We start from the raw sequence: 19739 nt of genomic DNA on the forward strand, positions 1-19739 counted from the left end.
GAGAGAAGAGACATAGAGATCTGGAAGTAATATAGATAGAAATAATAATGGAGTCCCCAAAAACTAATGAAATTACTCAGACCAAATATTAGAGGACTCAGGACAGAGTCCTAAGATGCACCAATACATATTGGGAATGGCGTGGCCACTTTTATACCAAAGGAGACTGGGAAGGACTATTTGAACAGGTAGGTGAATCAAAAGAGAGCCGTGTCAGCAAAACCCTGCACTAGCTACAGGGTAGTACCAAATTTTGATAGAACATAGTTCTTTCCCTCACAGAATTTGTAGTGTAGAGAGGAGAATAAGATATTCAAAAGCTTCTTACAAATAATTTTAGAATAGGAACTAGCTCCATGACATGGGCTTATCTGAGCTAAAAGGTGAGAAAATATAAAATATTGTTCTTTGCTGGATTTGATCAGTGAGAATGTGCCCATTCAAGGTAGATCGTAGGAAATGGAGTGGGATGGAAGGAAGGAAGATTCTATAAGATCCATACAATGTCACCTGTATAGTATGAGGGGGCAAATTCATCTTGGCAAATGAAATCCAAGATGACAATACCCCATTCAGATTAAATAAATGGTTTAATTGTTCTGTGATTAATTCAAATTGAAAATAAAGGGTTTTTTTAAAGCTATAAAAGTAACCAGAAAACATCTGCATTAAAGAAATCAAATGAATTGGCTATGTAATTTCAATTCCACAAAGAGAGGATTTAAATCCTAAAAACCACTGGGTAGTAATTCACCAAAGCATTAAGTTTATGTCATTTTTTTTTTAAAAAAGAAATGATTTAAAATATACATTTAGGAAATATGGGATGGAGGGAGAGGGAGAAGAAGAGGGAGATGGAGAAAGAGGGGGGGACAGGAGAGAGAGAGAGAGAGAGAGAGAGAGAGAGAGAGAGAGAAGTAGAAGGGAGGGAATGAAGGAGGGAGAAAGAAAAAGAGAATGAAAGAAAAGAAAGAAGGAAATAGAGAAGGAAAGAAAGAAACAAAGAAAAAAGAAAGAAACAAAGAAAGAAAGAGAAAAGAAGAGAGACAGAGAGGCAGGGAGGGAGGGCGGAAGGAAGGAAGGAAGGAAGGAAGGAAGGAAGGAAGGAAGGAAGGAAGGAAAGGAGGACAGAGGGAGCAAAAAAGAGATCATTGTTCCCTTCAAGGGCCTTATATTTACTGGTAGGTACAGTAAAAAGTAATAAAAAGTAATTAAAGAAGAGGGCAATAATCGGAGGGTAAGAAAATGCATCAGGAAGACTATACCTTATCTTTACTGTGAAGGAAGCTACAGATTGCATGATTGCAAGAGAAGGAGTTAAGAAGGAAGTAAATTTAGAAGTAGATATGCACATGTGCTGAAGGTGTGTGAAATCTTGTTTATGAGAAATAGCTGGAGGGACAGCACTGAGATACTGGTGTATAGGCAGCAATGCAGCTGAACTCTGTCAAAATTACTCTCCAAATAGCTATCAAATAACACCTCGTATCAAATTTTGGAGTGGGGCAGAGTCAAAAAGAGGTTTGTGTGAGATATTTTTCCAGCCTGAGAAAACTTAGGGGGTCAGTGGGGAAGGCCTGTGATACTGGGTGGAACCTGTCCAAAGCACACCCAAGTGGCAGCAGTACCATCAGCAGGCTTTGGAGGCAGCAGCAGCCTCAGTTCTTCATTAAACAACTCCAGTAAGAATTAGATATGTGAATAGGGAATTGGCACAGATCAGCAAGGTCAAGAACTATTCTTGAAAAAAGTGTACAAGTATATAAATAATTTGACCTCTCAAATACAATCAGTAATGGCTGAAAAATAATTTACAATCACTAAAAATGAGAGACATAAAAGCACTATGAAGTGTCACCCATCAGATTAGCAAAAATATTAAAAGATTAGAAAACTCATTGTCAGAAGTGCTAGGGGAATACATGTCCTAATTCAGTGCAGGTGTATCTGCAAATTGGCTCAATTGTTTTGTCTGGAGCAGATCAGGAAAATAATGCTGAATTCTGCAAGAAGAGTTACTAATTCAGTCACACAAAAGTTGATAATTTAGAGATTTAGTTGACCCCAAAATATTTCCTTTGGAAATATACCCCAAGGAGATCTCTGTTAGCAAGAAAAAACCCATAAGGTTAAAATTATTCTTAGCTTAATTTGTGAAAACAGCTGGAAACCAAATATTTGTCAAAAAATTAAGAATGATATACAATTGAGCTTTGTGTGTGAACAAAAACAATTATGTGCCTCAAGAAAAAAAATGAATAAAAAGAACTCAGAGAAACATGGGAAGACTGTGGGTGGTTAGTTTGAAAAACAGAGCCAAGAAATCCAGACACAATGATGAGAAGAGGAAAAACAGAGGAAGAATTACTGTTCAGTACAGTAGTCAAAGTTCTTGCTATACCATGGAAAGGATACAACCTTTTTCTCTTTTAATGATCAACATAGATCAAAAGCACAAAGGACCTGTGTGATTAGTCATAATAATACTAGGGAGATGCATTTCATAGGGAAAGTTTACTGGGAAGTGTCTATTGGGAAACAAAATCTATCTATCTATCTATCTATCTACATACCTACCTACCTATTATCTATCATGTCTATCTTACTATCATTTCTATCTGACCATCTGTCTATCATCTATCTATCCATCCACTCTTCCATCTCTTTCTCCATCTGTTATCTATCTATCATGTCTATCTTACTATATCATCTCTATCTGACCATTTATCATACATCTATCCATCCATACTTCCATCTCTTTCCTTTTGTCTTTCTCTATCTCTCTATCTCTGTCAGTCTTTCTGTCTCTCTTTCTCTCTCACTCTCACTCCTGCTCTTGCTCTCTCTCCCTATCTATTTATAAATCTAAATGAACTATATCTTCATTGTCCTCCAGACCAATCAGCCTAGAAATGTTTTTATAGAGAGCAATAAGGTCACGGTGGTATGACTTATGCTACATGAATGTGGAATATTTTTCGCATGATCCCTGTATCTTTTCTGAAGGTTTTCCAAGCATCTTTCATGCTATGTTCCATAGTTTGCCACAAAATTAAATCAAGCATGCATAATCTTCAGTCTTTTTTACAAAGATCAGAGCAACTTTTGTTTTTACGTCTTAGACTTCTTTCCTGATTTCTACACTCTTTCAGCAAACTCTGCAATCCTATGTACTATTTCTTTCAACAACTAAGAGAATATATCTAAAGCTAAAATGTCCAAGTAAATCTATCCACACTCTGTGACTCATGGATGATCAGAGATCAGAGAAGTTAAGTGATTTGCCCAAAGTCGTATAGGGGATAAAGCCAATATTTGAATCCAGGTCCTCTGACTCCTAATCCAGCCTTCTTTCCTGTGGCCTTCTCTATTGACTTGAATTCATCACAAATAAAATATCCCCCCTCCCATGGAGCTGATTAACTAATAGGTCATTAATACATATGCAAATATCTCTAATACTAAATCATGTAGATAAAGAATTTTAAATTTGGAAAGCACTTTGGGGTAGAGGGAAAAGCACTGTTTCTATGGTAAGAGGATCTTGGGCAAAAATCTTCCCTGGTCCTCTATTTTTTTTTCTGTAAAATGAGGGGGTTGGATTATGTGGCCTCTGAAGAACATTTACATTCCAGAGTTAAGACACGATCACTTTTTTTGCATGTGCGAAAAACTGGGATTTTACTGGAGAAAACATGGGATTTCACTAGAGAAAACAAACAAAAAACAACAAATTGTGATTCCACTAGGGAAGGGAATTCCCTTGCCAACATCCACTTATTAGCTCATCTATAATTTAGACATAATTTGGAAAGTTGCTTTGCTCACTCAGAGAATAAGTGACTTTTTTGTACAATCAGCTCATCAGAGGCAGGATTTGAACCCATCTGTTTCTGACTTCAAGGCTGGCCCTCTGTTTGCTAAGACATGTTTTCTTTTTAATCAGTATAAAGTTATACAAGGTCTGAGGGAGGAGGCCTTTCCTTATTGGATGTTCATCAGGGACACTTCATTGAGAAGATGATATTTAAGGTGACTTCAAAGGATGGTAAGATTTCAATAGGTCATAATGGAGGAGAAGGTGACCCAGGGAACAACGTTATCAATGTTAAGTGACAAAGTAGATAGATTGTTGGATTTGGAGTCTGAAAGACCTGGATTTGACTCTTTCCAGAGACATTGAATAACTGTTTCCTTGGACAAGTCACTTAACCTTTTTCAGCTTCACTTTTGTCATCTGTTTATTGTAATAATAATAGTACCAACCTCCAACAAGTCTTAAAGCACTACACAGATACTAGGGATTGCTAGTTGACCAGCTGCAGGTATATCATCATCTAAGGAAGAGATATAAGGGCAAATGAGAACATCTGAGGCAAAAACTAGAAGGATACCATCTTCCCCTCCTGTCACTACCTCCCCCATGGATCTCCATTGGTTTCCTGACCTTGGGGATAGATTAAAATAAATGCCCCTCTGCCAAGTGAGCACATGCTTTCTGGATCTGTCCCCTGTCCAATGGCTGCACCTGGTTGAACATGACTTCATGAGTTATATAAGGCTGAGCTCCTCTTGAACTGCAGAGATGAGCATCCCACAAATAAATATAATAGAACTTCAGCAGAATCATTATTAACTAGAGACTAGAGGGAAGCTCTCAGGAGTTCTCATACTCTATCCTAACAAAATGTTTTCCTTCTGGTCCATTTTGTAGCTGAACTTGAATTCAGATCCCTCAGGAAGCCTTCCCCAGCTGGCCTCCAGAGTACTTTGAATCACTCACCTATTCATTTGTCCTGCATTACTTCCCTTCTGTGCTTCCTTTAATCTGCTCCTCAGTGAATGCTTTGTTTTTTTCTTACGCTCCGTTTTGCCTATTTAGATGCCAGCACCCTTATGGTAGGAATTTGCCTTTGATTTCTTTAGTGATATCCATAAAGGCATAGACCTGGTGCTCAGCATATTCAGAGAAATAAGGAAACATTGCTCACCTACCCAAGAATATGTCTTCTAACTTATAGTGTGCTCCCTGGAAGGCATTCAAAGTGAAAATTCCCTTTTTAATCTTCTTCCTCTTTCATCATCACTTGATACATCACAGAATCTAGAGAATCACAGCTGGGGGCTTGAGTGCTCCCCAAAAGGCCAAGGTGGGATAGAGGAGATTATTCCCTAATGGTCTTGGGGAGAAATGTTTGCATGTTTCTATTGGTTATATATGTGAAGCAAAAATCCCTTTGTAAATGTCAAATGATAAACGGTCAAATAGATTTGGGCAGTTAATTACATGCCTTCTGCCAAATGCAAGAACTCAGCCACCAGAAGGCTTGAGCTTATGGCAGTAAAGGTGGAAACATCCTCCAAATCTTGATGGTACTTTAAAATCCTGAGGGATAATGTAGCCTGCTGGACCTGGCAAAGCAGGTCCAGAGCACATATGTTGCACAAATCCACGAGTGCTTGAGGTGAAGAGTTCCTGAAACTAAATCTTCATTCAAGATTCCATATGGAGTATGATCCTTAGAGAGTAAAAAGGACAGTTTGCACAGTTTCTGCATAGCATCCTACCTAGGGTACAAAGTCAGGGAAGGTTTCTTGTTCTTTCTAAAAGAGCACAACACCTTCTCAGTAATTTATAATCTTAGCAAGTTGCCTGGGACAGTGAGAATTGGCAGGATTTACCCAGAATCACACAACCCATTATTTTTTTCTGGGGTAAAGCACAAACTTGGGACTTCTTGACTCCAGAATCTGCTCTGTATCTATTAGACCATCTCGACTCAATATTAAAGAGTGAAAAATAATTCTAGCTCAATCCAGGCAAGGCTCTATGAAGCTAGAGAATGATTTGAAGAGCCAACATTTTTTTTCTCTAGAATATATGAAAAGCACTGTATTTTTCTGGTATTCAAATGGCAAAATGTACACATAACACTTTGATCCCTCCCCCCTACACACACCTCATTTTCATCAGGAAAAATGCTTTTGTCTATACCCAACTATGGCATGTTTTCATTTCAATTTTCAAATCACATGATGATACTAAAAATGATAAACACTACTCTCATACCATTTTGAAAAATAAGGATCATGCAGATTGTTTGGGAAATATTTTCACAAGACAAGATGACAAAATTTATAGCTTGTCATTTAATTGTTTTAATCTGTCACTACTAGTTTACATATAGTACAGCCTCAGGTCTGGCAGAAGCCCTGTGAATTGTATAGCTAAGTCAGAAAGTTAAGGCAGATATAGGATTATTCTAACTGTATCCAGAAAATGACCTTTTGTGAAACTGGGAATTATCTTTGGAACCCTGGAAATATAAACCTTATTCAGGTAGTAAGTGCTCAAGACATACGAAGAAAATAAAGATGCTTCGTATGTCTTACTTTTTTTTTTTTTGAGAGCATACTAGACAACATTGTTTATTTTAAACCTGCCACATATGAGAACTCTGAGCCAAATGAGAATAACCAATGGATTCTAATGATTTTATAGTAAAGGTACTTCATAAATCTGTTTAAGATTCTGGCATTCATCGTTCTTTCTTTGGAAAAAAATGACTTGGCAATTGTCATACATAACCTGAAATTTAGTATGCTGCAAAAGAATCTTCCTTCCCAGAGGCTGTTCAAACCCTCAAAATTTAGTTCATGTAGATAGTAATTATTTTATATATTGAAATTCAGATAAAGTGTGGGTTATATGCTAGCTTTATTATATACATATATATTACATATATACACACACGTAGGTATGTATGTATATGTGTGTGTTTGTGTATGATTATATATATATATATACATATATATGTTATAGTGAAATAAATGGTTAATTTCTAAGCCAGGTAGTCAGTCAATCAACATTTATTAAGTGCCTACTATGTGTCAGGCACTATGCTAAGTGCTGGGGCAATAAAAGAAGGCAAAAAAGAGTCCTTGACTTCAAGGAATTTACAATCTAATAATAGTAGATACTATGCAAATATTAGCCATTATACACACATATAATTATTACTATAAATACACATTTGTATATAATATTGTGTGCATATAAATATGTAAATTATTTTTATCATACAAATGCATGTTTCTAAATTAAACTTATGTGTACGTATATGTAAATAGTCACATACGTAAGGAAAAAGAGGGGAAGGAGTGCTGAACCAAGTGCATAATGGCAAAATTCAGAGGGGTGCAGCCCAGGGTACCTTCCTCAAATGGAGGATCTGAGAGGAGTTCTCCACTCTTGATCTGCCACTCTTTCCAACCAGAGAGAGGGAGAAACCCTAGGGACAGAGGGAAACTGAAGCATTGGGAGTTCCAGGATTGATGTTATCTTATAGGATAATGAAATTCCTGGGAGGATAATGAAGGTTTTTTGTGAAGAAAAACATTTTGTTAATGGAGAATGACAAAATAACTTTTCCACAGCCATCTTTCCTTGTTTCCTTTCTTTGTCATCCAGCTCCCCTCCCTGTCCTCTCTCTTAAATTCTTTAAAAATTTAAATGTTTTAAACCACATGACCCACTGTATACTCCAGGTCCTATAGATTGCTATGCAATCTTGTGTGTAGTTCAATAACTAAATTTAAACTCTGTGACATTCAAGGCCCTCAATATCCCATAGGTGTCAGAAACAAAATAGAAACAGAACTTCTTGGACAAGCCCTGTAATTCCCAGATTTGTTTCTGTTCTAAGGATTTTTTTTTGTCTGGATAGAAGGATCTCTCTCCTCCTCTTTATTTATCAAGTTCCTTTTAAAACCCAGCTTCAGTGACTCCTCCAAGATGCCTTTCCTAGTCAATAGCAACCTTCCCACTCAGACCTCCCAAAGCATATCTCTAATGTATTTGGCAGATTTTATATGCATTAGAATTATCTGTTTCTATCTCATTTCCCTGCTAGATTGTGAGATTTATGATATAATTTGTTGTAGTCTCATCAGAATTTGGAATCTTCCCCAGGAGATATCCTCTAGCATTGCTCTCCATGCAGAATACTTCCTGAATTAATGTTTTTGAATAAATACTTTGTCAAGCCTGCTTATCTCTTTTTAGTCCAAATACTTTTGGTCATTCTAGAATTTCAGAATTCATTTTATTTGTGAATGGGATCTGTGCATAAGTATGGTATTATATCCTTCCTTTGCAGCCGAAAGACTCCAGGTTTCCTTCAACTATGAGATTTTGGCTGATGCTATAATCTCATTATGCTGGCTTCCATCTTCTCCCTATACCTGATTCTTTGAGTAGTGTTCACTTAACAAAGCTTTCGAAAGAACGGTCAAACACAATCTAACCCAACTTTCACATTATAAGATGAGGAAACAGAGGCCCAGAACAGGGAAGTAACCTCTCCACAGAGGTATCTTTCACTACACTCCTGCCTTCATATCAATCTTATCATCAGCCACCCCTGCTCTCTCTTCCACACTCTAGTTCTGGAACCATGATCAAAGAAATATAAGCCATTGATCCTAGGAGTATTTCCATAGACTTTTCTTTGATGCCCATCATCTTCCCTGAAACTTCCCTTAGCAAAGAGCCCCCATCTGACATCACCCTCTTATGTACATTGTCTCTCCCTTGAGAAAGCTCCTTGAGCACTCTCTTTGAACTTCCCATTACTAAGCATATTATTTACAAAATTGTAAGCACTTAATAAACTTTATTTCTAACCTTTCTAACCTTTTATTTCTAACCTTTCTAACCTTTTATTTCTAACCTTTCCACTGCTCCATGCTGCTTCATTCTCACTGAAATGACCTATTTTGAAATTGAATAATCTCCTCGAGAAAAATGGATTGTTTTTGCTTTTATATTAGTATCCTAGAACAGTGCTTGGCAAATATTAAATGCTCAAGAAATGCTTGTTTTCACTCATTCATTATAAAGTTATGATAATAATAATGTGCCATTCAATTTGAGTCTTAGCATAAGGACTGATTTTATAGTTGTGCATGAAGTTGTGTGTATTTTTTTTTTGCTTTTTTTTTTGGCAGGGCAATTGGGGTTAAGTGACTTGCCCAAGGTCACACAGCTAGTACATGTGTCAAGTGTCTGAGGTCGGATTTGAACTCAGGTCCTCCTGACTCCAGGGCCGGTGCTCTACTCATTGTGCCACCTAGCTGCTCCAGTTGTGTGTATTTTTTAACATCTTTTCCTTTTGCTCTAATCTTGTCTTGTCACCTTCCTATCCCTATTTCAACTGATTTATCATACAAAGAAAAATGAGATTTACTTTGTAACTAATGGTAGTAACCTTGAGCAAGACCTGGTAATCATTTACGACTTTTCTTTTGAGAACATAAACAATTTGTATATGCATTATCTCATTTCTTTTGACTGTAGCTGTGAATTATAGTAAAAGCCAGAAGCTCCATCCCAATACTATTGTATGATTTTTACTATTTTGCAAAAGGTAGAGTAATGATAATTGTCCACATATGTGAGATTAGAGAATTAGGGAATAATCACCCCAGAAGGAAAAAGAGAAAAAGTTCTAAACATCATTGCTACCATCATTATCCTTCCCCCCTTCATCATAATTATCATCCTTCCTCTTTATGATCAATCAATCAATCAAAAAGCATTTATAAAATGCTTATAATATGCCAGGTACCTGGTTAGTAGCTGGGGATACACCCACCAAAAAGAAAAGTAGAAATAGCCTACCATCAAGGAGCTTACATTCTAATGGAGGAAACATGTTAACTTGTACACATGTAGGTATTTATCAATCAGCCTTTCTAAAGTAGGCACAAAATAACTGTGATGAGAAAAGCTTATAAGATGGAGGAACTAGGAAAGTCTTTATTATGTATAAAGAACGGGAAAGAAATAAACAGGAAATGTGTGGAAATCCTGACCGAGAAGTGAACTTTGTCATTAGCTGGCAGATGGTGTGCTTCTGTTATCCACAAAGTAAGCAAAGAACACAGTGCTGAGAGGGAAGGAGAAAGAGACCTTTCACCATTCCCCTTCTCAGGCAAAGAGTTCCTCTTGTATTATTAAAAATAAATATCACTTACTGCCATTATTAAAAGAAGGCACATATTGTCTCAAAGGCTTAAAAGATAATAACCCCTTGCCATTCCAGACCATGCATCATGAGAGGCAGCTTGATCTTTGGAAGGGCCCAAAGGAATGAAGAGAGCTGAATTCTAATCCCAAATAAGTCATTACCTAGTGAGGGGACCTAAGGCAAATCCCTTTATTGCTCAGTACCTCAGTTTCCTTAGGTTTTGTTCTTTGCCTTGTCCCTTTACACCTTTTGATGATTAAAAAAAAATCTTCCCACACACATCCCAGCATTGAAGTGAGTACACCATTTGAATTTACATTTCTTAAAGGCTGAGGACTCATTGTCAGAAATAACTGGCTCTAAGCCCCACCTCAGACATAGTTTGGCAAGGGGATTCTAGGCAAGTCACTTCATTTTTCAGTGCCCTAAGGCAATTCTCCACAGCTATAAATTGGAGAGAATGTACTGACTGGCATTAGTGGAAGGAGGTTAGTGACTTGGGATTTCTTTATACTAATAAAATTGTGAGTCCATGCTTTATCATTTACGTGGTATTTTAATATCTGCAAAACACATTCCATGCCAGATCTCATTTGATCCTTGATACATCCTGGTGAAAGAAAATTCTATCATTAACCCCATGTCACAGATGTGGAAATTGAGGCTCAAAGAGATTGAATGACTTTTCTGAGGTCATGCAGCTAGTACATGCCTCAGGCAATATTAAAACCCAGATTGTAGAACTCCTCAAGCAAAAGCTGTATGGTCATATGCTGGGGGTGTTGTAGAAAGGATCCTAGGTCAGGAATGGGTAGGACTCTGGCTCCAGAGGGTTTTTCAAAATCTTGAAATTTTTATACTTCCCACAAACAGAATATGCTCTACCTATTGGATAATAGAGGCCTGGGTGTGGCTTTTTAAATGAGTCTGCTATGGACAAATTGGTATCATGTGATATATTTGAGATGAATTGCTAAATCCCTACGAGTAACTTAAAAATTCCCAATTCATGATTCTCTGCAACCTGACACAGTGGGACCATGGATACCACTGGGCTCTTTGGAGCTGTCATTCTGCAACACTGATGGGATTCTGGGGCTATCTATCTAACTATGTGTTATTTCGACAGGCTTCGGTTTCAACTTCATTTTTGATTTATCACAATGGTGCTCTAGTTGTAAGAGGACAAAATAGGATCTTTTCTCCATAGTGTGAAAGGAATCAGACGTATTCAATCCAGTTTACAGTCTGCATGTCAGTACTGGGATAGTTATTTATTCTCCAATGTTCTAGACCAGTGGTCTCCAAACTTTTTGGGTTATACACTCTCAGTAAAGTTTTAAAAAAGTTGAACATTTTTATGTGTCTATTTATCATTTGTCTATTTACTTACCTATAAATTATATGCATTTACTACCATACTAATACAGATAAAGCATATATAAAAATATGAAACATCAAACTGTAAAAAGAGGAAATAAATATTAAATTATATTAAAGCATTGGCAGACAGTGTGATTAAGTGTACAGAAAACTATTCTAGTCAGGGAGACATGAGATCAAGCTCTCTCTGCCTCTCATAACTATTGATACTTCATTCCTGGAAAATTCACTTTACCTCTTAGTACTTTCTAAGACTTTAGGTTGTAGAAAAGGTCTTCATCTGCATTGGATTTTCCTCCTTTAGAGTTTTCTATACTAATGAGATTAAAGGATACTCCATATCACTACGGTTAATAGGGAGTCACTGGATTTTTTGTTTGCATAGGGGAGAGATAGACCTGCATTTTAGGAAAATCATTATGGGACCTGTGTGGAGAATAGGCTAGGGAGGGGAGAGATGAGGCATGGAAACCAATAGGGAAGCAACTGTAATACCTGCCCTGCAAATCTGTGAATCATGATTGTATCCAACCAAACCTGCATGTCCTGTGTGATGAAAAATGAGAAGGGGTGAGCCAAAGTGATAAGGTTCTTTTTGTGACTGTTTCCAGACCAGAGGAGCCCCTCAGAGGTGGTAGTTTACTGAAGATGAAGGTGGTATTGCTGGAATTTACCCAATTCACTTGTAATCCAGTGCTGTCAATACCTGGAAACCCAGAAGGGACCAACATTGGCTCGAAGGGATAAGGTTGTGAGCTTACACGACAAAAGAAGAGAAGGGTAGATGGGGTTGTTTGTGAGATGTCTTATAATTGCTATTATAGTGAGGGAGAGGCAGATTATACTGCCTCTGATTGATCACACTTGGTGTCAAGATATTCTTCTCTCTCCCTCATGAACCAGGGGAAGCTATTGTTCTAGAAAACTAAAATCAATGATCTGTAGTTTAAAGAATTTAATGGGAAATGTGGTGATTGTTCTTCCACTTTAAAAGTAAAGCAAAATAAAACAAAACAGGAGATTTAGCAACTCTAAGTTGTTTCTCCCCCTCCTCAGCCCCTCCCCTGCCAGGCTCATGAATATGTTGGTGGAGGAAACTGTAAATGAGGAAGTGCTCTCTATGGATGGAGAGCTGCAACTTTCTCCCCCTTAAGACCTCAAATCTGTTGATCAAAGTCCTTGAAGCAGGATGGGTCAGAAATGGGATTTGGAGCTAAGTGTTCTTCCTTGGAAGGGCAATTCTTTGCCCACTACAACATGTTGCTTCTGTCTCCACAGCATGAAGTTTTAAAAGGTCACTTGTATTCTTACTATTTTCTAGCATTTTAGAGACTATATTATTAATCTCAGAATTTGGGCCAGATCCTATATTTTGCTGCCCGTCTCATCCTTTAGAGGGAGTACCCCAGTTTAATGTCTGAAGAAGACCTGTAAAGGTTTTACCTCAAAATGTGACCTCCATTAGATGTGGCTTGGTTTCTGAGCTCTGGCTAATGATGACAACAGGGAATGGAACAATCAGCCAACCAATCAATGGATACTTCTTAAGCATATCCAACATCCCATACAGTGACTCTGAATTAATGTAACAATTACCTAAAATCCCCAGGTACACCTCTATCATCAAATCTAAGCATCTGATTGAATTATATTAAAATAAAAAACTCTTTTCAACTTAACAGGAAAGTCAAATCAGAAAATCTGAATTATTTTCTCTATGCCTTGGCAGGTTTAATAGAAAGTGTATATCCCTTAGACTAAAGAATGAAGAAATACATGATTTATTCTTCATTCTTGAAGCTTTTGAGGAAGTTCTAGTAGAAAATATTCCAAGTTGTTTAAAATTTATTTTTTTTACCTTTCCAGATTTCCTTTCTCAAACCCTTATTGTCACCTGAGGGTAGCATACATGATATGCAAGACAGAAAAAAAGGTATTGGATATTATGGATTGGAATCCTCTAGACAAAACACAGCTCTTCCTCTTGGAGGAGATTTTATTGAAACACAAAAATTCCTATAACCTACACCTGGAGTCCAATAGTTTCAAACTTACATGTCCAGGTAATATGATATGTAACTGAGTATTTAGGGACAATCAGAACTATCTCAGTAAGGTAAATGGTTGAAATGTTCCCTTAAGATATTTAGAACTTTATCCTTATGAGCCACTTTGTTAAGCGCAAATAGGGAAAAATTTATTTGGCATTTGTGTCTTCTTGAATTCTGCAAATATAATGTTCTAGAAAACACTTTTCAAATGTATCTAATGATAGGTATTATTTTTCTCCTTTTTTACAGCAAAGCATATGGGGGTAGAGAGATGTAAGGCATACACTCAAGCTCACACAGTTTGATAGAGAACTTGGTAATGGAATTGCTGCCCCCTGACCCCAAAATGTTATTAAAGCTACTAGACAATATTTCTCACCCTAAGAAGCCAAGCTCTTTTTGGAAGAAATGAAGCCTGTGTTCTCTTAGGAAGCCAAAGAACTGGATAAAAGTGAAAATACAGTCAACCAGTTAGTTGTTTTAAAGTATTTGGATGTTTGCTATTGAGCAGACAACATACCCAAAAGAAAGTCTGTATGTTTCAATTTTTCATCTACATATTATGCTAAATCATTTGACTAGGTCAGTAAAATATTCAGTTAACCCTATAACTTATTTTTTTCCCTCCAGGAGAGTAGAACATAAACTCCTTGAAAGCCAAAGTTTTAGCTGTGTTTCCAAATCCTAGAACAATCTTGGCATACAGTTTGAACACAAAACATATTTGTTTAGTTGAATTGAACAAAACTGAATTGAATGACATTGAAATAAAATAAAACATTCAAGGCATTTGGGTGATGTATCATAAGTACGCAGTCTAAGGCCGTGATTACAGTATCCAGAAGTGATAGAGAAGTGAATGAGTAGTGAGAAAATGAGGGCAATGAAATATCCCGAATACTTTCTTTAGGTTTATCAGTAAATTGAGTGGAGAATGACCAGATAACCAGAGGGTTTTCAAAAGATGGTGTTATGTTTTGTTGTTTTCTTAAGACTAAGGAGGACATGGCACAATCTTGATGGATTATATGAAAATCCAGGAGAAAGACGGAATCATAAAATCAACCAAGTCCCCAAGGAGATAAGAGGGGGTGGGATCAAGGAGGAGGTTTGAGCTTTGACAATTAAGAACGCCACCCCATCTTTTGAAACTACTAAAAAAAAGCAAGGGATAGAAGCAGTGAGGTTTTCAGGAAGAAAGAAAATCTCAGGAAGCTCATGTCAGAGGCTTCAAGTATGTGGTAGAATTATCTATTTAGAAAGATAGTAATGGAAGTAGAATTATGACCTTTGAGTGAAAAGTTTTGGGGAAAAATAATCATTAATAATAACTTAACTATGTAACATGACCTCAATAGGATACGGATAGAATAGCTATTGTACAACAATGAGAGTCAAGTTAATATTAAATAATTTGAAATCATATTGAACTGTCACCCTGATTATATGACTACTTCTATCTGCCTTTTATTGCCTAGGAAGAAGAATAGTGAAAGAAGGTGCTGGGGACCATACTTAATGAATAATAGGTCATGTGCAGTGGATGATTAAAGGCAGAAGAGATTCAATATTGGAAAACAATGTGTCCTTCCATTGTTCCTTTCTTCCTCCCTCCCTCCCTTCCTTCCTTCCTTCCATCTTTCCATCCTTCTTTCCTTCCTTCCTTCCATTTTTTTCCTTCCTTCCTTCCATTCTTTCCTCTAAAGAATACATTGCTTCCCAGCATTGAATCTTTTCTTCCCTTAATTATTCACTGCACCTGACCTGTTATTAGTTAAGCACAGTCTCCAGCACTTTCTTTCACCACCCTTATTCCTAGGCAGCAGAAGGCAGATAGAAGTATTCATGTAACCAGGGTCACAGTTCACTACAATTTCCCATTCCCTCTCTTCCTTAGTATTTATTAAATACTTATAACATGCCCTAAGACACATTGCACACCATGAAAACAAAAACAAAAATGAAATCATCCCATGCCTTCAATAGAGCTTATATTCTATTTATGAAATACTAAATTTGTATAAAATAATTTTGAGTCAGAGGGTACTAACAATTGTGTTCATTCAAATATACTTTCTGTACAAAGTACAGGATGAGCTAAGATTTGAAAAAACTGATTCTAAGAGGTAGAGTTACATTATCACCATAATCGTCATCATCACCATTACATTCTAAATGATAGGAAAAAATGTTGCAATTTCCTAGGCATAGAGACAAGATTGTGAATAGTGAGAAACCAAGTCAGGGAAGAGATAGATTAACCAGAGAACACAACGAGGGTGACTCAAAGGATTAGGGACAAAATTAGGCATGCTGATGGGAGTGAGGCAGAGGTAGGGCTGGATGTTATAGTGAGAAGAATTTTATATCTTAAAAATAATAACCAATAGTTTAACTAAAGTGAAAGCAATCGAATGGAATCTGAAGTCCAATATAGCTAAATCAAATGCCAGTGAGGCTTAACTATGTGACTATTTTTATTGGTTACAGAGGCAGGACCAAAAGTCATAGGAGCTGAGCAATTTAAGGAATTTTGAGGCCATAGAGTTAAATGTCCATAACAAGGATATCAACATGAGCCAGGATGACAATCAGAGACAGGGAGAGAAGCAGACACTAACTTAGTTGCTGAAATCTTTGAGGAAAGAATGAGAGTGTCCTGGTGGGTAGTTAATGGCATCAACATGGATTCAGCAGAGGTATGATTGGAGTGGCATGAGCCCTGAAAGAAGAGATGTGGCTAACAGATGTTGGCAGAACAAGTGTCATGAAGGGGAAGTGGATTGCATATATATTTTTCCTCTTGACCCTTTGGGTCAGAGAACATGGGGAAAGGAGTATGAAGGACACGTGGTGAGGCATATGTTGAAATTCAGGTTTCATTTTGGGGGAGTGACAAGAATTAATGAAAAAAGAGATCATCTGTTGGCTATGGAAAGAATACTTGAAAGTCTATGGGGTAGAAATGCATAGAAGGAAAAAAATTGAGGAAGGGTAAATGTTTCAACAATCTGGCTAGCAGCTGCTGTGGGGGGTGTAAAATCAACAACAACCAGCCCACAGAACACTGCAAAAGCCGAGGTTCTTTTGATCTGCTTTACTAAGGAAAGCAATGTTAAGGGGCTGACAAGTTTACTTTAATCCAGTATACAAATACCGTTCACTTATTTCAGGGGAAAAAGCCAACATCCTGAACTTCAGAGCAGATACAAACAAATTACAAACATCAACAGACAGACTATGTCTGATTCAAATCCCGATACATAGTTACCAGAGTTTAACAAAATCCCAACATCTGGTTTACAAGCTGGAGGGCTCTTAGCTACAGCTGCCCAGAGTCTCCACATCAGCGAGCCACCAAGAGTGAGAGCCTTAAGCAAATGGCCCTGTCTCCCCTTTTTATACAGTTTCAGATGTTATTAAACGTCATCTGAGTGACTAGAACTTAGGCTCCTATGACTGGCTCTGGAGTTAGCATGTCCCCTTAGGACCCTGGGAGCTTCAGACCCACATAGGCTTAGCACCTAGTAATTAGGGGTTTGGGGCAAACTTAGGAGCAAAGATCTAATCAAGCCTCCCTTAGTTAGCCCCACCTGGGGCCCCAACTTAGTTACCAATTCACACCCACATAGGTTTAGCACCTAAAAGGGTTTGGGCCTGGGGCTTAGCACCTAGTAAGACTCAAAGACACTTAATTAATCATTTTAAAACAGTAAGAAAGTCCCAACTTAATTGATATTACAGTAAATCTAATAAAGATTCTTTTCTTTTTTTGTTTCTTGTTAAACTTCTTTGTTTTTTTTAATTTATTTTTAGTTTTCAACATTCACTTCCATAAGATTTTGAGTTCCAAATTTTCTCCCAATCTTTCCCCTCCCCTACCCCAAGATGCCATGATACATAAAAGAAGGAGAACCAATGGGAGAAACCACAAAAAAGAAGAAATGAGAGAATGAGAGAGAGAGAGAGAGAGAGAGAGAGAGAGAGAGAGATAGCAAATAATATACTTCAATCTGCATTCAGACTCCATAGTTCTTTTTCTGGATGTGGACAGCATTTTCAATCATGAGTCTTTTGATGTGGTCTTAGATCCTTGCCTTGCTAAGAAGAGATAAGTTTATTGAAGTAACTGTGTACAATGTTCTAGTTCTGCTCACTTCACTCAGCATCAATTAATTCAAGTCTTTCCAGGTTTTTATGAATCTGCCTGCTCATCATTTCTTATAGCACAATAGAATTCCATTACATTCATATACCATAACTTATTCAGCCATTCCGCACTGATGGACATCCCTTCAATTTCCAATTCTTTGCCAACACACACACACACACACACACACACACACACAAGCTGCTGTAAATATTTTTTGTACAATTGGGTCCTTTTCCCATTTGTATGATCTCTTTAGGATACAGACCTAGAAGTGGTATTCCTGGGTCAAAAAGTATACACAATTTTAAAGCCCTTTGTGTGTGGTTCCAAATTGCTCTCGAGTGGTCAGATCACTCCACAAACAATGCATTAGTATTCCAATGCTCCCGTATCTTCTCCAGCATTTATTATTTTTCTGTTTTGTCATGTTAGCCAATCTGATAAGTGTGATGTGGTACCTCAGAGTTATTTTGATTAGCATTTCTCTAGTCAATAATGATTTAGAGCATTTTTCATATGACTATAGATAGCGTTAATTTCTCCCTCTGAAAACTGCCTGTTCATATCATTTGGTCATTTATCAATTGGGGAATGACTTGTATTTCTGTAAATTTGACTCAGTTCCCTATATACATTAGAAATGAGGCCTTTATCAGAGACACTGGTTGTAAAAATTCTTTCAAAATTTTCTGCTTCCCTCCTCATCTTGGTTGCATTAGCTTTGTTTGCACAAAACCTTTTTAATTTAATGTAATCAAAATTATCCATTTTGCATTTTATAATGTTCTCTATCTCTTATTTGGTCATAAATTTTTCCATTCTCCATAAATCTGATAGGTAAACTATGCCTTCTCTCCCAGTTTGCTTTTTATCTAAATCATATACCCATTTTGACTTTATATGGTGTAAGATGTTGGTCTATGTCTAGGTTCTGCTATGCTATTTTCCACTATTCCTAACAGTTTTTTGTGAAATAGTGAGCTTTTATCCCAGAAGCTGGAGTCTTTGGGTTCATGAAATAATAGATTACTTATAGATTACTGTTTCTTGTGTACCTAACCTATTCCACTGATCCATCACTCTATTTCTTAGCCAATACCAAGTGGTTGAAATGATTGTTGCTTTATAATACAATCTAAGATCTGGTATGGCTTGGTGACCTTCCCTTGCTTTTCTTTTCATTAATTCCCTTGATATTTTGGACTTTTTGTTCTTTCAGATAAATTTTTTTTATTATTTTTTCTAGCTCTATAAAATAATTTTTGGTAGTGTGATTGGCATGGCACTGAATAAGTAAATTAGTTTATGTAAAATTGTCATTTTTACTACTTTAGCTAAGCCTACTCCTGAGCAACTGTTGCTTTTCCAATTACCTAGATCTGACTTTATTTGTGTGAAAAATGTTTTTTAATTGTGTTCATATAGTTTCTGAGTTTGTTTTTCCAGGTAGACTCCCAAATAAGGTTTTTTTTAATCCATTCATTAATTTACTTTACATTAATTTTTAAAACATTTTGAGTTCCAAATTCTCTCCCCTTCTACCCACTGCTCCTCTACTCAATGAGAAGGCAAACAGTATAATAGTACTTATACATCACATTACAGTTATTGCAGATACCCAGAAATAAATTCAATTAGATAAAGCATTGGTTAAGCACTTACTGTGCTAAGTGTAGGGAATACAAATATAAACAAAACAGAAGATACATGATCTATGCTCATCACTACAGAAAATTACTATCATTATTAGGACTCTTGCTAGATGTATTACTATATCACAATCTTTTTTTTCACTATTTTGATAACTGCATTACAGTTAACAAAGCTGGATTTCCATATTTTATTATTTAATATTTTAGTTTTCAACATTGATTTCCACAAGATTTTGAGTTACAAATTTTCTCCCCATTTCTACCTTCCCCACACTCCAAGATGGCATATATTCTTGTTGCCCCATTCCCCAGTTAACCCTTCCTTCTGTCTCTCCATTCCCCCCCCCCACTCCCTTTCCTCTTATTTTCTTGTAAGGCAAGATAGATTTCTCTACCCCTTTACCTGCATATCTTATTTTTCAGTTGCATGCAATAACAACTTTTTTATGAGCATCCACTTTTAGAACTT

The sequence above is a fragment of the Trichosurus vulpecula genome, chromosome 4 (assembly GCF_011100635.1).
Source record: "Trichosurus vulpecula isolate mTriVul1 chromosome 4, mTriVul1.pri, whole genome shotgun sequence".
Lineage (NCBI taxonomy): Eukaryota > Metazoa > Chordata > Mammalia > Diprotodontia > Phalangeridae > Trichosurus > Trichosurus vulpecula.